This window comes from Arachis ipaensis, chromosome B5 (assembly GCF_059453495.1).
Source record: "Arachis ipaensis isolate K30076 ecotype BB chromosome B5, ASM5945349v1, whole genome shotgun sequence".
Classification (NCBI taxonomy): Eukaryota; Viridiplantae; Streptophyta; class Magnoliopsida; order Fabales; family Fabaceae; genus Arachis; species Arachis ipaensis.
In genome coordinates, this window is record NC_142440.1 from 104,485,354 (window position 1) to 104,510,284 (window position 24,931).

Sequence of the window (24,931 nt, forward strand, 5' to 3'; positions counted from 1 at the left end):
CGCACCAAAAATTATCGTCAAGTAATAACCCACAGTGGAGTGGGATCGTATCCACAGAGATTGGTAGATTTGAACAACTTTAATTGATTGATGAATTAGTTAAGCTAAGCAAAATAAATTGTGATTGCAGAATTGTAAATGGACAGAAACATAAATGGCTCAAAAGTAAATATAAGCAGTAAAGTGCAGAAACAGAATTGGCAATAATATAAAGTGCAGAAACATAAATGACTCAAAAGTAAATGGGAATGGGGTTTTGTAGAATATAAAGAAAGCTATAAAGAAAGTGGAAGATAAGAATAGGGGAATTGATTGAGATCAGGAGATGTTGTCTCTTTGGATTAAATCCAGCTCATACCCTCTTCAATCATGCAACTCATTGACCTCTTGGCAATCATGATTGATTGAGCCCCAATCCCTTGGTGACTCAATCTCTCAGATCTTGCTCAATAGCCAATTCTTTGGTCTAATTGCTCATGAAGAGAGATATGCTTGGTCCCTGATTATACCACACATCATCATGGGTCCAAGTAGAGAGAGGATTATATGTCACCATATCCAAACACCAAAACCCAGATCCTACTTAAGTGTAAGAAGGGATTTCTAGCTTGGTTTCATGTTTCCTTTTCCAAGGTTCCCATGAAATCCATTTTGCATTCAACCTGATGACAAGTCATCTTATGCTAGCTTTTCAAGCATTTTTCACTTGTTTAATTAGGTTTTATGCACTTTCTTGCATTATAAGTAAGTGATTTGGAGTGGATTTGCATGATTATGTCAAGTTAATCAACCATCAATTATTTTCCACAAAATCATGAGGTTTAAGCTAGAATTAGTTGGTTTTTGAATGATTTAGAAACCTTGTGAATTTGGAGATGCTTTGATTGATTGTTTTGATTACTTATAGATGAAGAAATGGTGGAAAAAGGAATTTTGGGCACCCTTTGAAGATTAAGCACGCTTTGGAACGTTAGGCCACGCTTTTAAAAGCGTGGCCCATAACCATAAAGCCTTGGCATTAGTAATAATGCATATGCATTTTTATGCATGCATGAACTAATAACTAAAGCATGCATGCATTTAATTATAAAAAGCCTTATGCATGCATGAATTAATGACTAAAGCATGCATTTAATGGATGAAATGCATGAGCTTCACGTTACCAATTAATGCATGCATGAAGCATTAAATCATTAAAGCCAAAAGAATGAAATGGATTATTAAAGCATGCATTTCACTATGCATTTCATCATGCTTCAACGTTAATACAATTGGCATTGTTAATTGAAAATGAATGCATTGGCATTATTTAATAAAGCCATGGAAGCATGCATGCATTATTATTATTATTGCCAAGGTATTATTGAAAGCATAAAGTGGAGTTCACTAAGCAATGAACGCTACATTTAAACATGGAAATGTTAAAGCAAGGAAGTAGCATTCATGCTTGTGAACGTAGCGCTCAATAAAGCAAGCGTTCATTAGGCAAGGAATGGCGCTCAGTGAACTCACTTAACTGAGCGCCCAAGGAACCAATTTTCACAAAGAAAAATCAATAGTGCTCAGTTAACTTTCCTACCTTTATCGGGCTCCTCATGAAAAGAAATCAAAGCGCAAAATCAAGGAGTGAAGTCACCAAGGCTCGAACTGGGCACATGAGCGCATAAGAGGAAGCGCTACCACTTTGCTAAGGAAATTGGCACCTAATTGCATCAGCCAGGGCTCGAATTGGGAGCTTGTCCTCAAGGCATGAGGCGCTGCGTTAGTCTTCCTCACTGAGCGCAAGTGTTTCACAAAGACTTGGGCCAAGGAAATTGCCAAACTAGCTCAGCAAGGATTCGAAGAGGGAGCTCTTCCCCATGCACACAAAGGGCGCTTGATGAGCGGATAATTTATACGCTTTTTGGCATTATTTTTAGTATATTTTTAGTATATTTTAATTTGTTTTTATTATATTTTTATTAGTTTTTATTTAAAAATCATATTTCTGGACATTACTATGAGTTTGTGTGTTTTTCTATGATTTCAGGTATTTTCTGGCTGAAATTGAGAGACCTGAGCAAAAATCTGATTCAGAGGCTGAAAAAGGACTGCAGATGCTGTTGGATTCTGACCTCCCTGCACTCAAAGTGGATTTTCTGGAGCTACAGATACCCAATTGGCGCGCTCTTAATTGCGTTGGAAAGTAGACATCCTGGGCTTTCCAACAATAGATAATAGTTCATACTTTGCCCGAGAATTGATGGCCCAAACAGGCGTTCCAAGTCAGCTCAAGAATTCTGGCGTTTAACTCCAAAACTGGCACAAAAGCTGGAGTTAATCGCCCAAATTGGAACAAAAGTTGGCGTTTAACTCCAAGAAAAGTCTCTACACATGAAAGCTTCAATGCTCAGCCCAAACACACACCAAGTGGGCCCGGAAGAAGATTTCTGCATTAATTACCTATTTCTGTAACCCTAGGCTACTAGTTCTCTATAAATAGGACCTTTTGCTATTGTATTTCACACACTTGAAAAACTTTTGATCTTTGAGAGTCTTATGCACGTTTGGAGGCTGGCCTCACGGCCATGCCTGAACCTTGTTCTTATGTATTCTCAACGGTGGAGTTTCTACACACCAAAGATTAAGGTGTGGAGCTCTGCTGTTCTTCATGAATTAATACGAGTACTATTGTTTTTCTATTCAACTCAAGTCTATTTCTTCTCCAAGATATTCATTCGTTCTTCAACTTGATGAATGTAATGATCCGTGACACTCATCATCATTCTCACCTATGAACATGTGCCTGACAACCACCTCTGTTCTACTAGCAATGGCTTGAATGCGTATCTCCTGGGTTTCTAATCTAAGATTGGAACCTTTGTGGTATAGGCTAGAATTATTGGTGGCCATTCCTGAGATCCGGAACATCTAAACCTTGTCTGTGGTATTCTGAGTAGGATCTGGGAAGGGATGACTGTGACGAGCTTCAAACTCGCGATTGTGGGGCGTGTGACAGACGCAACAGGATCAATCGATTCTATTCCGACATGATCGAGAACCGACAGCTGATTAGCCGATGTTGTGACAGAGCATCAGGACCATTTTAACTGAGAGGACGGGATGTAGCCATTAACAACGGTGATGCCCAACATAAAGCTTGCCATGGAAAGGAGTATGAATAATTGGAAGAAGGCAATAGGAAAGCAGAGGTTCAAGGGGAACAAAGCATCTTCATACGCTTATCTGAAATCCACCAATGAATTACATAAGTATCTCTATCTTTATTTTATGTTTTATTCATCTTTTAATTATCAATCCTCCATCACCATCTGAATCTGCCTGACTGAGATTTACAAGATGACCATAGCTTGCTTCAAGCCGACAATCTCCGTGGGATCAGCCCTTACTCACGTAAGGTTTATTACTTGGACGACCCAGTGCACTTGCTGGTTAGTTGTGCGGAATTGTGATAAAAGAGTTGAGATTACAAGTGTGCCACACCAAGTTGTTGGCGCCATTGATGATCACAATTTCGTGCACCAGCGCTCAGTTAACTTATTTAACTGAGCGCTACTCCTTAAAATAAATTTGGCACAAGTGCTGCAAGCAAGGCTCGAAGCTGGGCTCCCTCCAAATCAAGCAAAGGGGCGCTGCGTGAAACAAGTTCACTGAGCTCTACTCCAAGGCTTTGTCATGCAACAAATGAGCCTGGGACCAAGACATGGGGCGCTCAGTTAAGTAACATAACTGAACGTTCCCCTGGAGCCATGCACGCAACAAAATTGACGTACCTGGCCAAAAATTGAGCGCTCATTTGGTTTAGTTAACTGAACACTTCGCTGGGAGATGCACCATGGTCCAATTTTAATTCAATTGCCACTTTGGATCCAATTCTTCACCAAATGAAAAGCCCACTCCAAATTCTGAAGATCAAAAATAGAAAGTATATAAATAGGACTTAGTTTGAGTTAGAGAGGACCTTTTGGTTTTTCCTTGACTTCCACTTTTGAATTTTCATCTGTTTTTTGAGTTTTTAGCTTGGATTGGGGAATTGGGATTGAGAGCTGAGTTCTCTCTTCCTTGTTTTTACCTTTGCATTTCTTACTTTCTGTTTCTGAATTTTGGATTGAGATTGAAGGAATTCTGTTTCAATCATTGATCTACAATTCATCTTTGCTTTCTTCTGCATAAGATTTGGGATTCTGTCTTCATTTTCATTTCTTCTGCTACTTTTGCTTTCTTTTTTGGAATTTGAATTGAGATTGAAGAGCTTCATTGATTCTAAGTTTGAGAATCATCTTTTACCTCTATTCTCATTTGTTCCAGGAATTGGATCTAAGTTTTCTTTATTGCTTTCATCTTCTTGTCTTCTACAAATTGTTCTCTGTTGGATCAAGGAAGGAATTGAGATCTAGACTTGTTTTCTAGTCTCTTTTTGCCTCTGAGCTCTTGAATTCCTTTCCTAGCTCTTGCAATTGAGTTGAATTTACTTTATGTTTTGATCTTCACTGCAATTCTCCAATTCTGTTTAGATCTACTGCACTTACTTCATCTTCTTTACTTTCTGTTGTAAAATTCTAAATCCCAGCATCCCACACCCCTTTATTATTCAAGCAATTTATATTTCTTGCACTCTAAACTTCAGCTATTTACATTTCTTGAAATTTAAGTTTTAGTCATTTACATTACTTGCACTTTAAGATTCAGTTATTTTACTTCTTCCGTTCTTTGATTTACTGTCAATTCTCCCTCTCCCTTTTAAATTCATGAAATTTAGCTTCTGTTGGTTACAATTCACTCAAATCATCACTTGTCTGCTTAACTAAATCAACCATCTAACTAAAATTGCTCAATCCATCAATCCCTGTGGGATCGACCTCACTCTAAGTGAGTTATTACTACTTGATGCGACCCGGTACACTTGCTGGTGAGTTTTAGGTGTTGGAAACTGTTTTCAATCCATCAAGTTTTTGGCACCATTAAGTAAGGTGGTGGTCTAGATTAAGCACTTTTTCTTTATTTTTGTTTACTTTCTTTGTTCCTAACAAGCACATTAACTATTTAAATTTTTGCTTAGACTAACACTAACTTTACTCTATCAATAGAGTGAATTGTTCTTGTTTTTGGTTCTGTGTTTGTTTCTCTTGCTTTTGTATGACAGAGGCAAGGAGGGAGACACCTACTTTCTGTGAGGCTGATGAAAGAACTCTCCGAAGGATAAGAAGAGAAGCAAGAGAGAAAGGAATTGTTGGAGAAGAAGAAATTTTTGAAGAAGAATTTTCAGAGATGGAGGAACATTCAACAAATCCAACAAATCCACTAGGAGGAGTGGCCAACAACAATGGTCAACCACAAAAGAGAGTATTGGCTTCATACACATTTGCTAATCCAAGGCATTGTGGTAGTAGCATCCTTACCCCAAATGTCAATGCAAATAACTTTGAATTGAAGCCCCACTCTCATCACATTGGTACAAAACAATTGCTAATATGGAGAAAGTCCAATAGAAGATCCAAACCAGCATCTCTCTACCTTCTTGAGAATTTGTGATACAGTGAAGTCCAATGGTGTGCATCCAAAAACATACAAATTGCTGCTGTTCCCATTTTCATTGAGGGACAAGGCTGCTCAATGGCTTGAAACCTTTCCATAAGGAAGCATCACTAGCTTGGAGGATCTAGTGAATAAATTCTTGGCCAAGTTCTACCCACCTCAAAGGATCATCAGGCTCAAGACTGAGGTGCAAACCTTCACACAAATGGATGCAGAATCTCTCTATGAGGCATGGGAGAGGTACAAGGCCCTGATTAGAAAATGTCCCCCTGAAATGTTTAATGAATGGGACATCCTTCAAAATTTCTATGAAGGGTTGACTCTTAAGGCTCAAGAAGCACTAGACCATTTAGCAGGAGGCTCTTTGCAACTTATGAAGACAGCAGAGGAGGCTCAAGACCTCATTGATTTGGTGACAAATAATCAATATTTCTTTGCTCATCAAAGACAATGCCAACCATCACAAAGGAAAGGAGTGCTAGAATTGGAAGGAATAGACACCATCCTAGCCCAAAACAAGATAATGCAGCAGCAAATCCAACAACAATTTGAGCAGATGGCTAAAAGGATTGATAACCTCCAAGTTGCAGCAGTAAATACAAGCCAACCATCACCCACATGGGGACAAAATAAAGAAAACCAAGAAGATCAGTGATGGTGTATTTGTGGAAAAACGAATTTCCAAACACATAGATCTAACCGGCAAGTATACCGGGTCGCATCAAGTAGTAATAACTCACTTAGAGTGAGGTCGATCCCACAGGGATTGATGGATCAAGCAACTTTAGTGGGTGATTAGTTTAGTCAAGCTAACATTTGAGTGAATTGTGTGAAGTTGAGCAACAGAAGGTAAAAATTGCAGGGAAATTAAAGTTGCAGAATGTAAATGGGCAGAAGCTTAAAGAGCAAGAAATGTAAATTGCAGAAACTTAAATAGCAAGAAATGTAAATTGCATGAAATGTAAAGGGGAGAGGGTGCTGGAAATTAAAGAGAGTAATAGATCAAAGCTTAGAGGAAATTTAACTTGCAGGAAAGAAAAGTATAGCAGAGACTTGTAGAAACTGAGATTTCAGAAAACTGAATTCAAAATTTGAAAATGATAATTGCAGAAAAGTGTATCAAAGGGGACTTTCTATTCTACCGTACTCCTAATGCTCGAGTTGAGCCAGCCTACCCACAAATATGAAAATGATGCCTTATATAGGCTTTACAAAATGGAAATGAAAATGAAATTAAAAACAAATTACAATTAAATAAAATTCCTATTTTATCTATTTCTTGTGCCTTTGAGTGATGATCATGGGCCCTTGCTCTTGATGGAATTGGGTTGATAGAGGCCTTGGTTGATTGCTCTTGGAGTTTGAGGAGGAACCGAAGTGAACCGGGTTTGAATTTGCAAAAGCTTGAGTAAAAGTTTGACCAAAAGTTTGAGGCAAACTTTTGGTCCAACTTTTCATATCAGCCCCCATGTTTTGCTGATATCCACGTTGGTGCAAAAGTTAGGGGTCTAACTTTTGCTCCAACGTTGGCCTCCCTTATGCGCATTTATGGCGCCAACTTTGTCCTCTTGTCATGTTGCCAATTTTATGCCCAATATAGACTATCAGATATGGTTGGAAAGCTCCAAATGTCAGCTTTCTAACCCACTTGGAATCACTTCAATTGGACATCTACAACTCAAGTTATGATCATTTGAAGAGGGCATTGTTGCTGGCTTTGGTGTGCAGCGTTTGAGGTAAAGTTTGCCTCAAACGTTGGCGAAAACGCCAGTTCTGGAGGCTCAAACGTATTGTTCACCCCATACTATTATATATTGTTGGAAAGCCCTGAATGTCTACTTTCCATTGCCGTTAGAAGCGCATCAATTGGAGCTATACAGCTCGAGTTATACTCCGTTGAAGGTGCAGAGGTCAGTTGGCCTCACTGCAGGTTGCCACCATGTTCGTTTATGCACATTGCGGGGCAGTTTTCTCCCTCAATTTTAGTGTCCACCATATAGTGCCATATATGCTTAGAAAGCTCTTGATTCCTACATTCCAATGCCTCTTGAATCCCCTCATTTGGAGCTCTGTAGCTCAAGTTATTCTTGTTGGAAGTATACCCCTTCAAGTTGTTGTGGTGTGTGGCGCCAACGTTAGCCTAAAAGTTAGAGGCTAATGTTGGCGCAAACTTTTGGTGCCCAGGGGGTGTTTTTCTCATGCCAACGTTAGCCACAAAGTTAGGGGCTAATGTTGGCGCAAACTTTTGGTGCCCAGGGAGTAACTTTCATGTGCCAACGTTAGCCCAAAAGTTAGGGGCTAACGTTAGGGCTAACTTTTCACCCAAAAGTTTGTGCAAAAGTTTGAGGCTAACTTTTGGTCCAGCTTTTTGCTTCCTGGTTCATTTTCACTTATTCCATTGTCCTCTCTTTACTCCTAGCCATTCCTTCTTGCTTCAACCTTTCTTCAAGCTTTCTTCACCTATCATTAATCAACCAAACACATCAAAGCTATGCTCAAAATCATGAGATATTCATTCTTTCATAATATGTGACAATTATAGCATAAAACCTCATGAAATAGCATGAATTCATACATGGTTGATTAAATCAAAGGAAACATGAAAATCTACCTAATTGGCTTGCTTATGGATCAAGAAAGTGCATAAAACCTATTGAAAACAAATGAAAAAGCATAGAAAAACATGACATGGTGACATGTCATCACAACACCAAACTTAAACCTTGCTTGTCCCCAAGCAAGAAAAGAATCATGCAATAAAGATTGACAATCCAAGGCAAGAAGAATAGCAACTCAATGTTCATGGTAAGCTAGTTTTCTAAGCATGCTACAATCACAAAAGAAATGTAAATGATTGATGCTTCCATCTAGCTCAATTTATGAAATCTTTTTATATTTCTTCCTTGAAACAAGCTTTTGATTTTCTTATTAGCTTCTCCTTTTGGGTGCTTTGCCCCATGAGTTGATAACAAAGCTACGACTTCTAAATGCTTTGTTTTCAAGTATTACCACTTGATACATAAGCACCACAAGCATTTGATTAGAGGACTTCATTAAGCTCATTTTTTTTTCTTTTCTTTTCTTGACTCTCTAATCATTGATGCTCAGAGACTTGAGCTTTGAGGGAGTGCTTTTGCACTTTGAGCCTAACCTTGACTTCTAAGTGTTTTGTTTTCAAGTATTTGGCTTGATACATAAACACCACAAGCACTTAACAAATAAATTGCCATTGGTACTCAGAGCCTTCAGCTTTCTCATTCTTTCCCTTTTTCTTTTCTTGTTCTTTTTTGCTTTTTCTTTCAAGGTTTTCATGATTTTCAAAAAATGTACTAGATGAAAATTTCAATTAAATAAAATCCAATGCAATTGAGCAACAATTAATCATACTAGCTTTCCAATACTTTTATGCACATGCTAAAATCTTCTTTAATGCCTTGTTTGTTTATGATCATGATACTTTGTTGCTTTTGAATTCACAAAACTCAAGTTGGTAATCATAATGACACAGTACCATGTTGCAAATTAGAAATCAAACTATGCCTTTTCATACACACATGCATACAGAGAAGGTAAAGACAATCATGCAGTTTATAGTGCTTGAAACAAATGAGAGGAAAAGGAACTTTACAACCTTGTAGTTCATCTTCTCTATTGTTGTCATTTTCCTCTCATTCTCCTCCTTCCCATACCAAACTCAGAATGCTTGCTCATCCTCAAGCAACTATTAGGACCGTGGCTATGGGGCTAAGATGGATCATGAATGTCTTACACAAGAAATGTTAGTAGTACATGTGTTTCAAGCAAGTAAAATTAAAGATAATAATCAAGGCACAAGAGACAGAGACATTGTGATTGCAAGCTTAAGAAGGTGAGCATAATACTTTGCATAAAGAATAAGTGGCACACCAAACTTAGTGTGACACTTTCACTTGGAATCAATGCAAGTATCCAGTAAAGATTTGAAGCAAATTGTGTTGCATAGCAACACCAAACTTAGAATGCAATCCTATGTCAATTTATTTGAACTAAAACTAAACAAAAGAAATTGTTATATGTTAAATACAATCACCAAATGAAGAATCTGTTATGAATAAGGATGTCTTGGTGATGTATGAACAAAAACAGTTAATGAAGGAAAGCATTAAAAACAAGTAAATAAATGAAACAAAGAGAAAACAAAAATTATCCAACTAAGAAGAAAAATAACGCTGTAAAAGGCAATATGATTATGCAGACAAGTGATGTTGCTGGATTCATTGCATAGAAAATTAAGTGGCACACCAAACTTAGAATCTTAGCGTGACACTTCATGTAGAATTGATGCAATCATCCAAACGGGATTGAAAACAATTTGTTGCAAGGCAACACCAAACTTAGAATGTGATCATATGCCAATTTATTGAAATTTAAACAAAGCAAGGAGAAGAAATGTACCTACTGTCTACCTGTTCTTTACTTTCTTCCTTTTCTTCCAATTTGTTAAGAGAAATGACTTCAAAGGAGGAGAAGTTTCAGCTACTGTCCCTTGCCTTGGCCTTTCCTCAGCAAGCTTCCTTTTGCAAATGGCTTGATTGATCTTGCTTGCTGGATCAGGGACAGGATTGGTGCTCTTGTTAGTTGCCTTCACTTCTTTGAATCCAAGTCTTGGTTGCTGTGTGATTATTGGAGTTTTGTATTCATCCAGAGCCTTTTGAACTGATGGTTCCATGAACTCCTCCTTCATGTACTTCTCTGCCTCACTTGAGTTTGGAATGACTTCCTCACTTTCTTGCTCCTCCACTTCCTCTTTTACACTCAACATTTGTTTTAATAGCTTTTTCATTGAGGAGGTTTGTTGATCTTCCCAACATTTCTTCATCTCCTCTTCATATTTTTCGATCACAGATTCAAGGGAATTTTGTGAGGGTTGTGAATGTTCATGTTCCTTTATCACCTCAAGAGCAGTTTCAGGTTCCACTACTTTCACCACCTCTTCTTTTTTTGTAATTTCACTTGACACAGGGACCTTGCATTCTTGTTTTTCCATTTTCTCCTTCCTTGCATTCAACAATTGGCCTACCATCACTTCCATATTTTTGAGGGAGTTTTCTAGTTCTTTATGGTATTTCTCTTCCTCCTCCACAAATCTTTTGAGCATGGACTCAATCTTTGAGAGGCTTTGGTTCATGGAAGTTTGTGTGGTTGGTGAGTTTTGACAGAGGCTTTCTGTTGAAGCGTGGTCAAGTGATGATATCTTCGGATGAATATCATATGGAGCATTAGAATTCCCTTCCCAGCCACCATTAGAATCATGACTTGCATCATTTTGTGGTGGAGGGAAATATCCCATATGATTTTCTTTCTCATCTTGTGGTTCTGAAGCATAGCTCCATGAATTGGAGTGCCCAGAATTTGAAGTTTCTTGGTGATATTCCCAACCACCATTAGAGATTGGTGATGATGGGTAATATCCCATAAAATTTGTTTGATCATAAGATGAGTTGAACACCATTTGAATTTTGTAAAACACAACACCAAGGAGAATTGAAATTCATACCTCAGAGATGAATTTCTTAGTGAGGTAATAACTCAAACACCTTGGTTTCAACTTAGAGCAGAGAACAAAAACAAAGAAAATGCTTAATCTAGACTTATCACCCACTTAATCATTGTTGATCTAATCAATCCCCGGCAACGGCGCCAAAAACTTGATGGTGTTTTTGTGGAAAAACGAATTTCCAAACACATAGATCTAACCGGCAAGTATACCGGGTCGCATCAGGTAGTAATAACTCACTTAGAGTGAGGTCGATCCCACAGGGATTGATGGATCAAGCAACTTTAGTGGGTGATTAGTTTAGTCAAGCTAACATTTGAGTGAATTGTGTGAAGTTGAGCAACAGAAGGTAAAAATTGCAGGGAAATTAAAGTTGCAGAATGTAAATGGGCAGAAGCTTAAAGAGCAAGAAATGTAAATTGCAGAAACTTAAATAGCAAGAAATGTAAATTGCATGAAATGTAAAGGGGAGAGGGTGCTGGAAATTAAAGAGAGCAATAGATCAAAGCTTAGAGGAAATTTAACTTGCAGGAAAGAAAAGTGTAGCAGAGACTTGTAGAAACTGAGATTTCAGAAAACTGAATTCAAAATTTGAAAATGATAATTGCAGAAAAGTGTATCAAAGGGGACTTTTTATTCTACCCTACTCCTAATGCTCGAGTTGAGCCAGCATACCCACAAATATGAAAATGATGCCTTATATAGGCTTTACAAAATGGAAATGAAAATGAAATTAAAAACAAATTACAATTAAATAAAATTCCTATTTTATCTATTTCTTGTGCCTTTGAGTGATGATCATGGGCCCTTGCTCTTGATGGAATTGGGTTGATAGAGGCCTTGGTTGATTGCTCTTGGAGTTTTGAGGAGGAACCGAAGTGAACCGAGTTTGAATTTGCAAAAGCTTGAGTAAAAGTTTGACCAAAAGTTTGAGGCAAACTTTTGGTCCAACTTTTCATATCAGCCCCCATGTTTTGCTGATACCCACGTTGGTGCAAAAGTTAGGGGTCTAACTTTTGCACCAACGTTGACCTCCCTTATGCACATTTATGGCGCCAACTTTGTCCTCTTGTCATGTTGCCAATTTTATGCCCAATATAGACTATCATATATGGTTGGAAAGCTCTAAATTTCAGCTTTCTAACCCACTTAGAATCACTTCAATTGGACATCTACAACTCAAGTTATGATCATTTGAAGAGGGCATGGTTGCTGGCTTTGGTGTGCAGCGTTTGAAGTAAAGTTTGCCTCAAACGTTGGCGAAAACGCCAGTTCTGGAGGCTCAAACGTATTGTCCACCCCATACTATTATACATTGTTGGAAAGCCCTGAATGTCTACTTTCCATTGTCGTTGGAAGTGCATCAATTGGAGCTCTACAGCTCGAGTTATACTCCGTTGAAGGTGCAGAGGTCAGTTGGCCTCACTGCAGGTTGCCACCATGTTCGTTTATGCACATTGCGGGGCAGTTTTCTCCTTCAATTTTAGTGTCCACCATGCAGTGCCTATATGCTTGGAAAGCTCTTGATTCCTACTTTCCAATGCCTCTTGAATCACCTCATTTGGAGCTCTGTAGCTCAAGTTATTCTTGTTGGAAGTATACCCCTTCAAGCTGTTGTGGTGTGTGGCGCCAACGTTAGCCCAAAAGTTAGAGGCTAATGTTGGCGCAAACTTTTGGTGCCCAGGGGGTGTTTTTCTCATGCCAACGTTAGCCACAAAGTTAGGGGCTAACGTTGGCGCAAACTTTTGGTACCCAGGGAGTAACTTTCATGTGCCAACGTTAGCCCAAAAGTTAGGGGCTAACGTTGGGGCTAACTTTTCACCCAAAAGTTTGTGCAAAAGTTCGAGGCTAACTTTTGGTCCAACTTTTTGCTTCCTGATTCATTTTCACTTATTTCATTGTCCTCTCTTTACTCCTAGCCATTCCTTCTTGCTTCAACCTTTCTTCAAGCTTTCTTCACCTATCATTAATCAACCAAACACATCAAAGCTATGCTCAAAATCATGAGATATTCATTCTTTCATAATATGTGACAATTATAGCATAAAACCTCATGAAATAGCATGAGTTCATACATGGTTGATTAAATCAAAGGAAACATGAAAATCTACCCAATTGGCTTGCTTATGGATCAAGAAAGTGCATAAAACCTATTGAAAACAAATAAAAAAGCATAGAAAAACATGACATGGTGACATGTCATCAATCAGTAGCAGGAACAAATTTAATATGCGCACAACCAAGGCTCAGGCCAAAATGAAGTTTATGGTGACACCTACAATCTTTCTTGGAAGAAACATCTAAATCTCAAATGGGGAGATAACCACACTCAAAACCAACAACCACGGCAAAGAAATTCAAACCAAAATAACTCAAGAAATAACCAGAACAACAACCAGCAAAACACAAACCACAATCCATATAGAAAACCCCAAAACAACCACCCAAATTCCAGCTACTATCCACCCAATAACCAAACCATTAACCAAAACACCTATCATTCATCTTCAACATCTCACAACCAACCACAAGCATCATAAGACACTCAAAGGATCTCCAACTTGGAGATATTGATAGAAAATATGCTGAAGCACCAAGATATAACAAGCAAGAATCAGGAAGCCTCAATAAGGAACCTAGAGAGGCAGATCGGGCAACTATCCAAGCAAGTTGTGATTGAAAGGCCAACAAGCTTACTCCCAAGTGATACCATTCCAAATCCTAAAGAATAATACAAAGCCATCCAACTGAGGAGTGGAAAAACCTTAGTGAGTAACAAAGAAAATAACAAGAGGCTTATGGACAATGACAAAGCTAACAGCAAGCATGGTGAAGCTAGCAACAAGGAAGAGATGATAGCAAGCAAGCAGGATCAAGAGAAGCTTGAAGAGAAAGATGACCAGCCACAAGATTCAAGGAAAGGGAAGCAAGTAATGGAGGAATCATCTCAAGGGCAGAAGCAGGTAGTGAAGGCTTTCACACCCCCCTTGCCATACCTTCAAAGGTTCAACAAGGAAATTAAGGATCAATACTTCCCCAAATTCCTTGAAGTCTTCAAGAAGTTGGAGATCAATATCCCCCTGGCTGAAGCATTAGAGCAGATGCCTCTATATCCAAAATTCTTGAAGGAGCTCATTAACAAAAAGAGAAGCTGGCATGAGAAGGAAACCATTATACTCACACAAGAGTGTAGTGCTATAATTCAAAGAGGTCTCCCACCAAAACTCAAAGATCCTGGGAGCTTCTTCTTACCTTGCACTATTGGCAGTAACCATAAAAAGGGCACTGTGTAACTTAGGGGCCAGCATCAATCTAATCCCTTATTCTATGATGAGAAAGCTATGCATAGAGGAAGTAAAGCCTATACAGATGTCACTAGAGCTCGTGGACAAATCATTGGTGTTTCCCAAAGGAGTAATTGAAAACCTTTTGGTCAAGGTGGACAAGTTCATATTCCCTGCAGACTTTGTTATCCTGGATCTAGGAGAAGAAGAAAGTGAATCTATTATCTTGGAAAGACCCTTCTTGGCCACAGCAAGAGCCATCATAGATGTTGAATAAGGAGAGCTGACTCTAAGGGTACATGATGAAAGCATTACTCTAAATGTCTTTCCAAAAGCACAGCATAATGATGAAAAGGAAAAATGCTTGGAGGCTGACAAAGAAGACTTGCAGTGGAAGGAAGAAACCAACAAGACACTCATTAGTTCCCTTCCAAAGCAAGAGACAAGCAGCAAGGCAGGACAAAAGGAGAATGAAACTCTAAAGAATGATGAGAAAAAGCAAGAAGGAAGTGAGGTGTTAGCCATTGAGAAGACAGATTCCAAAATACAGCCCACTGTCAAAGGAGAAAAATCACTGAGAAAAGGGAAGAAAAGCAAGAAAAAGGGTCCAAAAGGGTGGAAAAATAAAAAGATCCCAACTGAAGAATTCTCAAAGGGAGATAAAGTGCAACTAATCTACCAACAGTTGGGGATAAATCAACAATCTGATGATTACTACACTATCAACAGGATACTCTCACTAGAGCATGCAGAGATTGAACATCAGGGCACTAGAAGGAAGCTTACTGTGAGAGGAGACAAGCTGAGACATCATAATCATCAACCACCCTAATGAGGGTCCAATGTCAAGCTAGTGACAATAAAGAAGTGCTTGTTGGGAGGTAACCGAACCTGAGGTAGTTTTCTTTTCATAGCTATTTCAATAAAAAGGCTGAGTGGTTTTATCTGTATTGCAAGGAGCTAAGTTTGGTGTTGCACACCAAAACAATTTAAGGAAGAGTGAAGGATGCTAAGTTTAGTGTTCCACCAAATTCTCATTTAAAAACATATTCTCACCTTCTGCATAAAGGGTTGCTAGCTCCAAGCAATCATATGAACCATTGAACCATTGTCTATCTTCTAGTTTTTAGTTTTATAAACTTCAGCAAAGACAAAAGGGTTTCACATATGATTAATTTGATGCATGAGAAACATTGGCAAGGGACTAAGTTTGGTGTTCACACACCAAAGTAAGTTCAAAAGCCTGCAAATAATTCTTGCATACTAACCAGTTGCCCAAGGGCTTGAGAAACAAGCAACTTCTAAGGATTATGTAGGAAAACATTCAATCTGTGAGAGGGATCTGCATCATGATCCAAAGGAGGAGCAACAGATAGAAATAATGATGATAGAAGGAAAAGCTGAGAGACACTCCCAATAGGTTGTATTGACACTTAATCCTTGTTGCTGTGAAGCATTTTTAATCTAGAAATTCCTATATGTCTTGCTGAAGTGTTCAATTAAGTGCAAGTGGAGATGCTTGCTAAGAATGCTAGCCTGCATATTATGCTTGTCATCCATCATTAGCTTGAATTTTGTTTTGTTTCCCTTCTGCATAAAAAAAAGAAAAATGTTTAATTTAGAAAAGTGGTTGTCCAATGTTGTAGAAATTAGGATGAGGATTCAGTGGTGGTATTTGTTTGAATTAATGACTAGCTCAATAATAAAAGCTGCATAATAAGATGTTTCTTGAAGTGTGAATTAGTTTGCTGCTATAAGGTCTGTTATCAATGAATATCCTTTGAGAATGAAGCCAAATAAGAAGAAAAAGAAAAAGAAAAGCCAAGAATGAGCAAAGAAACAAACAATAAGGCTAGACACCAATAGCTTGGACCCTAGGACATATACTTGTGGTATTTTTGTACTAGGATATGCTTGGACAAGTAGGTTCTGAGGAGTATTTTGAAACTTGGCCACTTGGATCAACTGATCTGGGATTGCCAACCGAAAATCTACTATCAAGAGCAACCTAGCTACAAAGCATTTAGTGATCCAAAAAGATGCTGGGCATCAATGTTCCTAGGAAGAAATTATGAGCCATGTGTCTGTGGTGAAGAAGTGTTGAGCAAAATTTAGCCAAAAGGCTGCTGCAACACTTGCCACCAAGCTTTCATTAATAAATAAGCCTTCTAAAGCAAAAGAAAGAAAGAAAAAGCTCACAGGGATCAATCAAAAAGCAAGACAATATAGCAGCAACTCTAGTGAACCTTTAAGGAAAAATTTCTTATCTATCAGCAAAGAATAAATGAGCTACATTTGTCTACATAAAACCCCATGAACCAAGTTCGTTTATCTACTAAATAAGGACATACATGCTCTTCTGTTTCATTTCATTTCTTCTTATGTTTAATGCTTGCTTGGGGACAAGCAAGATTTAAGTTTGGTGTTGTGATGACAAGTCATCTTATGCTAGCTTTTCAAACATTTTTCACTTGTTTCATTAGGTTTTATGCACTTTCTTGCATTATAAGTAAGTGATTCTAGTGGATTTGCATGGTTATGTCAATTTAATCAACCATCAATTATTTGCCACAAAATCATTAGGTTTAAGCTAGAATTAGTTGGTTTTTGAATGATTTAGAAACCATGTGAATTTGGAGATTATTTGATTGGTTATTTTGATTACTCATAGGTGAAGAAATGGTGGAAAAAGGAATTTTAGACATGCTTTGAAGATTAAGCACGCTTTGGAACCTTAGACCACGCTTTTAAAAGCGTGGCCCATAACCATAAAGCCTTGGTATTAGTAATAATGCATATGCATTTTTATGCATGCATGAACTAATAACAAAAGTATGCATGCATTTAATTATTAAAAGCCTTATGCATGCATGAATTAATGACTAAAGCATGCATTTAATGGATAAAATGCATGAGCTTCACGTTGCCAATTAATGCATGCATGAAGCATTAAATTATTAATGCCAAAAGAATGAAATGGATTATTAAAGCATGCATTTCACTATGCATTTCATCATGCTTCAACATTAATACAATTGGCATTGTTAATTGAAAATGAATGCATTGGCATTATTTAATAAAGCCATGGAAGCATGCATGCATTATTATTATTGCCAAGGTATTAATGAAAGCATCAAGCGGAGTTCACTAAGCAATGAACGCTACGTTTAAACATGGAAACATTAAAGCAAGGAAGGAGCGTTCATGCTTGTGAACGTAGCGCTCAATAAAGCAAGTGTTCATTAGGCAAGGAATGGCGCTCAGTGAACTCACTTAACTGAGCGCCCAAGGAACCAATTTTCACAAAGGAAAATCAATAGCACTCAGTTAACTTTCCTTCCTTTATCGGGCTCCTCATGAAAAGAAATCAAAGCGCAAAATCAAGGAGTGAAGTCACCAAGGCTCGAACCGGGCACATGAGCGCATAAGAGGAAGCGCTACCACTTTTCCAATGAAATTGGCACCTAATTGCATCAGCCAGGTCTCAAATTGGAAGCTTGTCTTCAAGGCATGAGGCGGTGCATTAGTCTTCCTCACTGAGCGCTAGTGTTTCACAAACACTTGGGCCAAGGAAATTGCCAAACTGGCTCATCGAGGATTCGAAGAGGGAGCTCTTTCCCCATGCGCACAAAGAGCGCTCAGTTAACTTTTCTAACTGAGCGCTACTCCTTGAAATGAATTTGGCACAAATCCTGCAAGCAAGGCTCGAAGCTGGGCTCCCTCCAAATCAAGCAAAGGGGCGCTACGTGAAATAAGTTCACCGAGCGCTACTCCAAGGCTTTGTCACGCAACAAATGAGCCTGGGACCAAGACATGGGGCGCTCAGTTAAGTAACATAACTGAACGTTCCCCTGGAGCCATGCACGCAACAAAATTGACAAACCTGGCCAAAAATTGAGCGCTCAGTTGGTTTAGTTAACTGAACACTTCCCTGGGAGTTGCACCATGGTCCAATTTTAATTCAATTGCCACTTTGGATCCAATTCTTCACCAAATGAAAATCCCACTCCAAATTTTGAAGATCAAAAATAGAAAGTGTATAAATAGGACTTAGTTTGAGTTAGAGAGGACCTTTTGGTTTTTCCTTGACTTCCACTTTTGAATTTTCATCTATTTTTTGAGTTTTTAGCTTGAATTGGGGAATTGGGATTGAGAGCTGAGTTCTCTCTTCCTTGTTCTTACTTTTGCATTTCTTACTTTTTGTTTCTGAATTTTGGATTGAGATTGAAGGAATTCTGTTTCAATCATTGATCTACAATTCATCTTTATTTTGTTCTGCATAAGATTTGGAATTCTGTCTTCATTTTCATTTCTTCTGCTACTTTTGCTTTTTGTTTTGGAATTTGAATTGAGATTGAAGAGCTTCATTGATTTTAAGTTTGAGAATCATCTTTTACCTCTCTTCTCAATTGTTCTAGGAATTGGATCTAAGTTTTCTTTATTGCTTTCATATTCTTGTCTTCTACAAATTGTTCTCTGTTGGATCAAGGAAGAAATTGAGATCTAGACTTGTTTTCTAGTCTCTTTAAGCCTCTGAGCTCTTGAATTCCTTTCCTAGCTCTTGCAATTGAGTTGAATTTACTTTTTGTTTTGATCTTCACTGCAATTTTCCAATTCTGTTTAGATCTACTGCACTTACTTCATCTTCTTTACTTTTTGTTGTTAAATTCTGAATCCCAGCATCCCACACCCCTTTATTATTCAAGCAATTTACATTTCTTACACTCTAAGCTTCAGCTATTTACATTTCTTGCAATTTAAGTTTCAGGCATTTACATTACTTGCACTTTAAGATTTAGTTATTTTACTTCTTCCGCTCTTTGATTTACTGTCAATTCTCCCTGTCCCTTTTAATTTCATGAAATTTAGCTTCTGTTGGTTATAATTCACTCAAATCATCACCTGTCTGCTTAACTAAATCAACCATCTAACTAAAATTGCTCAATCCATCAATCCTTGTGGGATCGACCTCACTCTAAGTGAGTTATTACTACTTGATGTAACCTGGTACACTTGCGGGTGAGTTTTAGGTGTTGGAAATCGTTTTCAACCCATCACAACCCCTTTTCTAAGGTGATTGAACACTATAATTAAAACAAAATTCCGTCTAGCAAATCAAAGAGAAGATGAAGAGAAGAAGAAATTCACTATCATTAATCCATCAAGTACAACAAAGCTCCCTCTCTCAATGAGAGAGAATTTAGCTACTCATAGCTCAGAGAAAAGTACAAGAGATGGAAGAGATGATAAAGCGAATTGTAAATCTAACTATAGCTAATAGCTCAACTGCTTGACCCCTTTCTCAGTACTTTCAGAGGTTATTTATACTACTCCTAGCACTATAAAATAAAGAAAATACAAAAGTGAAAAGAAAAATACAATTTGGAGGGAAAAGAAACTCAATAAACGTGATCTTCCAGCTGTCTTGTAACTGGCACTTCAGTGGTGTGCCACGCCCAGCTCTAAACCTGGCTTGGTGTGCCACACCCAACTCCCCAAGTAGCATGCCCTCCTTCATTGGCAACCCTGGCGTGCTATGCTTTCGAGCCCAAGTGGCACGCCTAGGGTCCTTTAAGCACTTGTGTAGCCTGGCGTGCCACACCTTCAACCTCAAATGGCACGCCCAGGCCTTCTCCCTCTTCTTCTTGTTTTTGGAAAGTTGAACTAACGTGGCACGCCCAGGTCTTCTTGGTTGGTTGGTGATACTGACGTGCCATGCCTGAGACTCAAGTGGCACGCCCAAGTGAAATTCTAGACCTGGCGTGCCACGCCTTCGATACCAAGTGGCACACCCATATGGTTAACCTCCCATCTCCTTCTCTGGAAAATATAACTGGCGTACCACGCCTAGCTTCTGGCGTGCCAAGACCAGCATTTTGCCTTGGTCCAGTGATTGGCGTGCCACGCCTGGTTCTTCAAGTGGCACGCCCAGCTTTTCTTTGGCTTCCTTGAGTGTTGGCATGCCACGCCTGGATGCTCAAGTGGCACGCCGAAGTGAGGGTGAGGGCTTGGTGTGCCACGCCTTCGACATCAAGTGGCACGCCAAGCTTTGCTTTGGTCTCCAAGTATGTTGGAGTGCCACACCTGGGTCTTTAAGTGGCACGCCCAAGTGACAATTTGAGGCTGGCATCCCACGCCTTCGACATCAAGTGGCACACCCAGCCTTTTGGCCTTCAATCTCTTCTCTGGAAATTTGTACTAGCGTGCCACGCCTTGTTGCTCAAGTGGCACGCCCCTTCTAGTGTGGGTCTTTTAAGCTTGGCGTGCCAATCTTGGCTCTTCAAGTGGCACGCCCAAGTGACTTTTGAAGCTGGCGTGCCATGCCTTCGATACCAAGTGGCACGCCCAGGTCTTGATCACCTATGGAGTGATGAACTGGCATGCCACGCCCCATGGCTCAAGTGGCACGCCCATAGTATGTGATGGGCTAGGTGTGCCACGCCCAGCATGGCGTGCCATGCCCCTTTAGTTGCCTTCAACATTACTCTCTGGAAAATTACACTCGCGTGCTACGCCCAGCTTCTGGCGTGCCACGCCCATGCAAAAATATTCAAGTGTGCTTCTCTGGAATTTAAAACTGGCGTGCCACGCCCATATAAAGAGCTTGAGGTTCCTTTCTGGAATTTAGTACTGGCATGCCACGCCTAGCTCCTAGTGTGCCACGCTGATGCCAGGGCATTTTGCCAGTTTCACTGACCTTTTCTTTACTCTTTTAGGGTAGTTTCATGCATTTTCTTAGTTAATAAACAAGTTTTGGGTAGATAATCATTTACATCTTAATTCAAGAAAACATTGTGAATTTTATATGATTTTTTGAGAATTATGCATGAATTGAGTGATAAAATAGATGATGCATGATCTCATGAGTTAGAACCTAGCTTTGATGCACTTTACTTGCTTGATTTCAGGACAAAGGAAGCAAGGAAGATGCCACGTTAATAGCCACGTTAGTCTAACTAACGTGACCATTAACGTGGAATGGGAGCTAACTTGCAACGTTAATGAGAAAAGTGATCGCCAATAATGCCTTCGTGAGCCATCATAACCCACGTTAGTTGCCACGTTAACTACATTAACGTGGAAGCTAACGTGGAGGAAAAGTAAAGCTCCAACGTTAGTAGTAAAAGTGAATGCCACTAACGTTGGAAAAAGGGGCACACTTAGCCACGTTAAGAGTCACGTTAATTACATTAACGTGAACTCTAACGTGGAAGGAACAAAGAAGTGCCAACATTAGTGACACTCACCTTTGTCACTAACGTTGGACCAAGCCACCATTAGCCACGTTAGTTGCCACGTTAGTTACATAAACGTGGAAGCTAACGTGGAGGAAAGGAATGATAAGTCAACGTTAGTGACACTCACCTTTGTCACTAACGTTGGAGATGGCAATCACCACCACGTTAGTGGGCACGTTAATACAATTAATGTGAGGCACTAACGTGAGAAGGGGCGTTTGGAGCGTTAGTGACAAAGGTAAGTGTCAGTAACGCTCTCGAGGCTGAGGCATGCCCACGTTAGGAGTCATGTTAGCTACACTAACGTGGACTCTAACGTAGGGAGGAAGGGCAACAAGCAAACGTTATTGGAAAAGGTGAATGCCAATAACATTTGCGAAGGACCAAGAGGCAACGTTAGTGGTCACGTTAGTGCCACTAACGTTGAAGTTAACGTGGACCATCTTGGGTTAGGAACGTTAGTGAAAAAGGTGATCGTCACAAACGTTCTCGAACCCACATTTTCACTTAACGTTAACACCACTAATGTCCTAACTAACGTCCATGCCTAACTCACACTTTCTCTGCAAGCAAAGCTGAGCCCACTGAAGATTGCAACTGCTTCAACTAAAGATCCAAAGGCCCATATCCAAGACTTGAAGAGCCAACTAGAAGATCAGAAAAGTAGTATATATAGGAGTAGTTTTGAACTAGTAAGGGAGCTTTTGGCATTTTGGAGAACTACTCTCTGTATAATTTTACTTTCTCTGCAACTTCTAGTTTACTTTTTAGAATGTATTTTTCATCCTTGCTTTCCATTCCCAGAGCTATGAACAACTAAACCCCTTTCATTTGGTTACTGAGCTTTGTTGTAATTTGATGGATCAATAATAGTTTTTATTATTCTTCTTCTTTTTTTTCTCTTGATTTTAGTAGAAAGCTTTCAATCTTCATCCAATTGGGTAGATATCTTAGAAAAGAAGCAATTCATACTTGGATCTCTTCGGACCTTGGAAGAGGCGTGAAGAGATTAAGCTAGAAATGCTTTCTCATGTTGGACCAAATTGGGGTTTGGATGGATATTGTGACATGTAATCCTACCAACACTTTGATTTGGGAATACATGTGGTATAATCAGTGACCATACTTCATCTCTTCTCATGAGCAATTAGACCAAGGAATTGGTTATTGATCAAGATTTGAGAGATTGGGTTGCCAAGGAATTGGAATCCAATCACTTAAGATTGCCAAGGAGATCAATGAATGCATTGATTGAGGAAGAGATGAGAATGAACTTGATCCGAAGAATACAACATCTCCTGAGCCCAATGAATCTCCCATTTCTGATCTTACCCATTCTCTTTACTTTCTGTCTTTTACTTTTATGTTCATCTTCCCCATTCCCCATTTAAAATTCTGCAATTTACTTTCCGTCATTTATATTCAGTCCTTTATTTCCAGCAATTACATTTTCTGCCATTTATTTTCTCGCCATTTAATTTTCTGCAATTCTCCAATCGAATTCTGCTTAGCTCAACTAGGACATTCCTCCAATTAAAGTTGCTTGACCAATCAATCCCTGTGGGATTCGACCTCACTCTATTGTGAGTTTTTACTTGACGACAATTCGGTATACTTGCCGAAGGGAGATTTGTTGAGAGACAAGTTTCCATGCATCAAGTTTATGGCGCCATTACCGGGGATTGATTTTGTATCAACAATGATTAAATTGGTGGATAACTAGATTAAGCATTTTTCTTTTGTTTGATTTAATTTCTGTTTGATTGATTCACTTTCAGTTTCAGTTATTTTCTTCTCGTTACCCCTACCCATTTGTGATGTTCTCTTATTTGTTATAATTTAGTTCACTAACCCACTAACTGTTTGATATATTGCATCACTCACACTAACAGCATTTTTAACAAGAATACTCTCTATCTCCCTTTTGCTTTGGCCTTGCTGGTTGTATGATAGGTAGAAGAAGTAGGGCTTCAACTTCTTTTGACTCTAAACCTGAGAGAACCTTCCTTAGACTAAGAAGGGAAGCAAGAGGAAAGAGAGTTGTTGGTGCTGGGGAAGAGGAGGAGTATTTTGAACCAAACATGGATGAGAATATGGAGAATCATCATGAAGAAGAAGCTCACAACCATGGCAGAGAAGGTCAAGTGCATCATGCTGAGCAAGAGAAAAGAGTTCTGGGATCTTACATAAATCCAAACCCAGGAAACTGTGAAAGTAGCATCCAAAAGCCAACCATACATGGCAATAACTTTGAACTAAAGCCACAGCTCATCACCCTCGTGCAGAACAATTGTTTATTCGGAGGAAGTGTCCAAGAAGACCCCAATCAACATCTAACCACCTTCCTGAGGATATGCGATACTGTGAAGTCTAATGGTGTTCATCCTGACACCTATAGACTGCTTCTGTTTCCCTTCTCAATCAAGGACAAAGCATCTAAATGGCTGGAATCCTTCCCGAAGGAGAGTTTAACAACCTGGGAAGATGTGGTGAACAAATTCTTGGCGAGATTCTATCCTCCTCAACGGATCAATAGGTTGAGAGCTGAGGTACAAACCTTCAGGCAACAAGATGGTGAAACTCTATATGAAGCATGAGAGAGGTTTAAGGACTTGACAAGAAGGTGCCCACCTGATATGTTCAATGAATGGGTGCAGTTATATATTTTCTATGAAGGTCTTTCTTATGAATCAAAGAAGGCAGTAGACCACTCATCAGGGGGATCTCTGAACAAGAAGAAGACCATTGAAGAAGCCATAGATGTCATTGAGACTGTAGCAGAGAATGACTACTTCTATGCCTCTGAAAGAGGCAACACTAGAGGAGTAATGGAGTTAAACAATGTGGATGCACTGCTGGCCCAAAATAAGATGATCACCAAGCAGCTGGCTGACCTTACCAAGAAGATGGAGAGGAACCAAGTGGCAGCAATCACCACCTCATCAGCAACCCAAGAAGGAGTGAATACAGAAGCAGAGGGTGATCAGGAACAAGCCAACTACATTGGAAACTCACCTAGGCAGACCCATGATCCATACTCCAAAACTTATAATCCTGGTTGGAGAAACCACCCAAACTTTGGGTGGGGAAATCAACAAGATCAAGGCCAAGATCAGAGACGTCACAACCCCAACAATAATGCGGCTCACCAACATTCCACACAGAGATCATATCAGCACCCACCTAACAACACATCTCAACATCCATACCAAAGCCAAAATGGCCCTTCTCATCCCTCCAATCTCAACTCACCATCATCCAAAGATAGACTCTCAAGGATTGAGACTCTACTTGAAGGCATATGTAAGGAACTCCAAGATAACAAGGTGTTCAAGGAG

At 39.3% G+C, this 24,931-nt stretch overlaps 1 non-coding gene across 1 annotated transcript; it reads right to left on the reverse strand.

The window, feature by feature from the left end:
* Window positions 1-24,127: 24,127 nt before the first annotated feature.
* Window positions 24,128-24,234, reverse strand: LOC148565233 (small nucleolar RNA R71). Its single transcript, XR_015885476.1, has one exon. It is a non-coding gene; the product is annotated as a small nucleolar RNA R71 (small nucleolar RNA).
* Window positions 24,235-24,931: the final 697 nt, after the last annotated feature.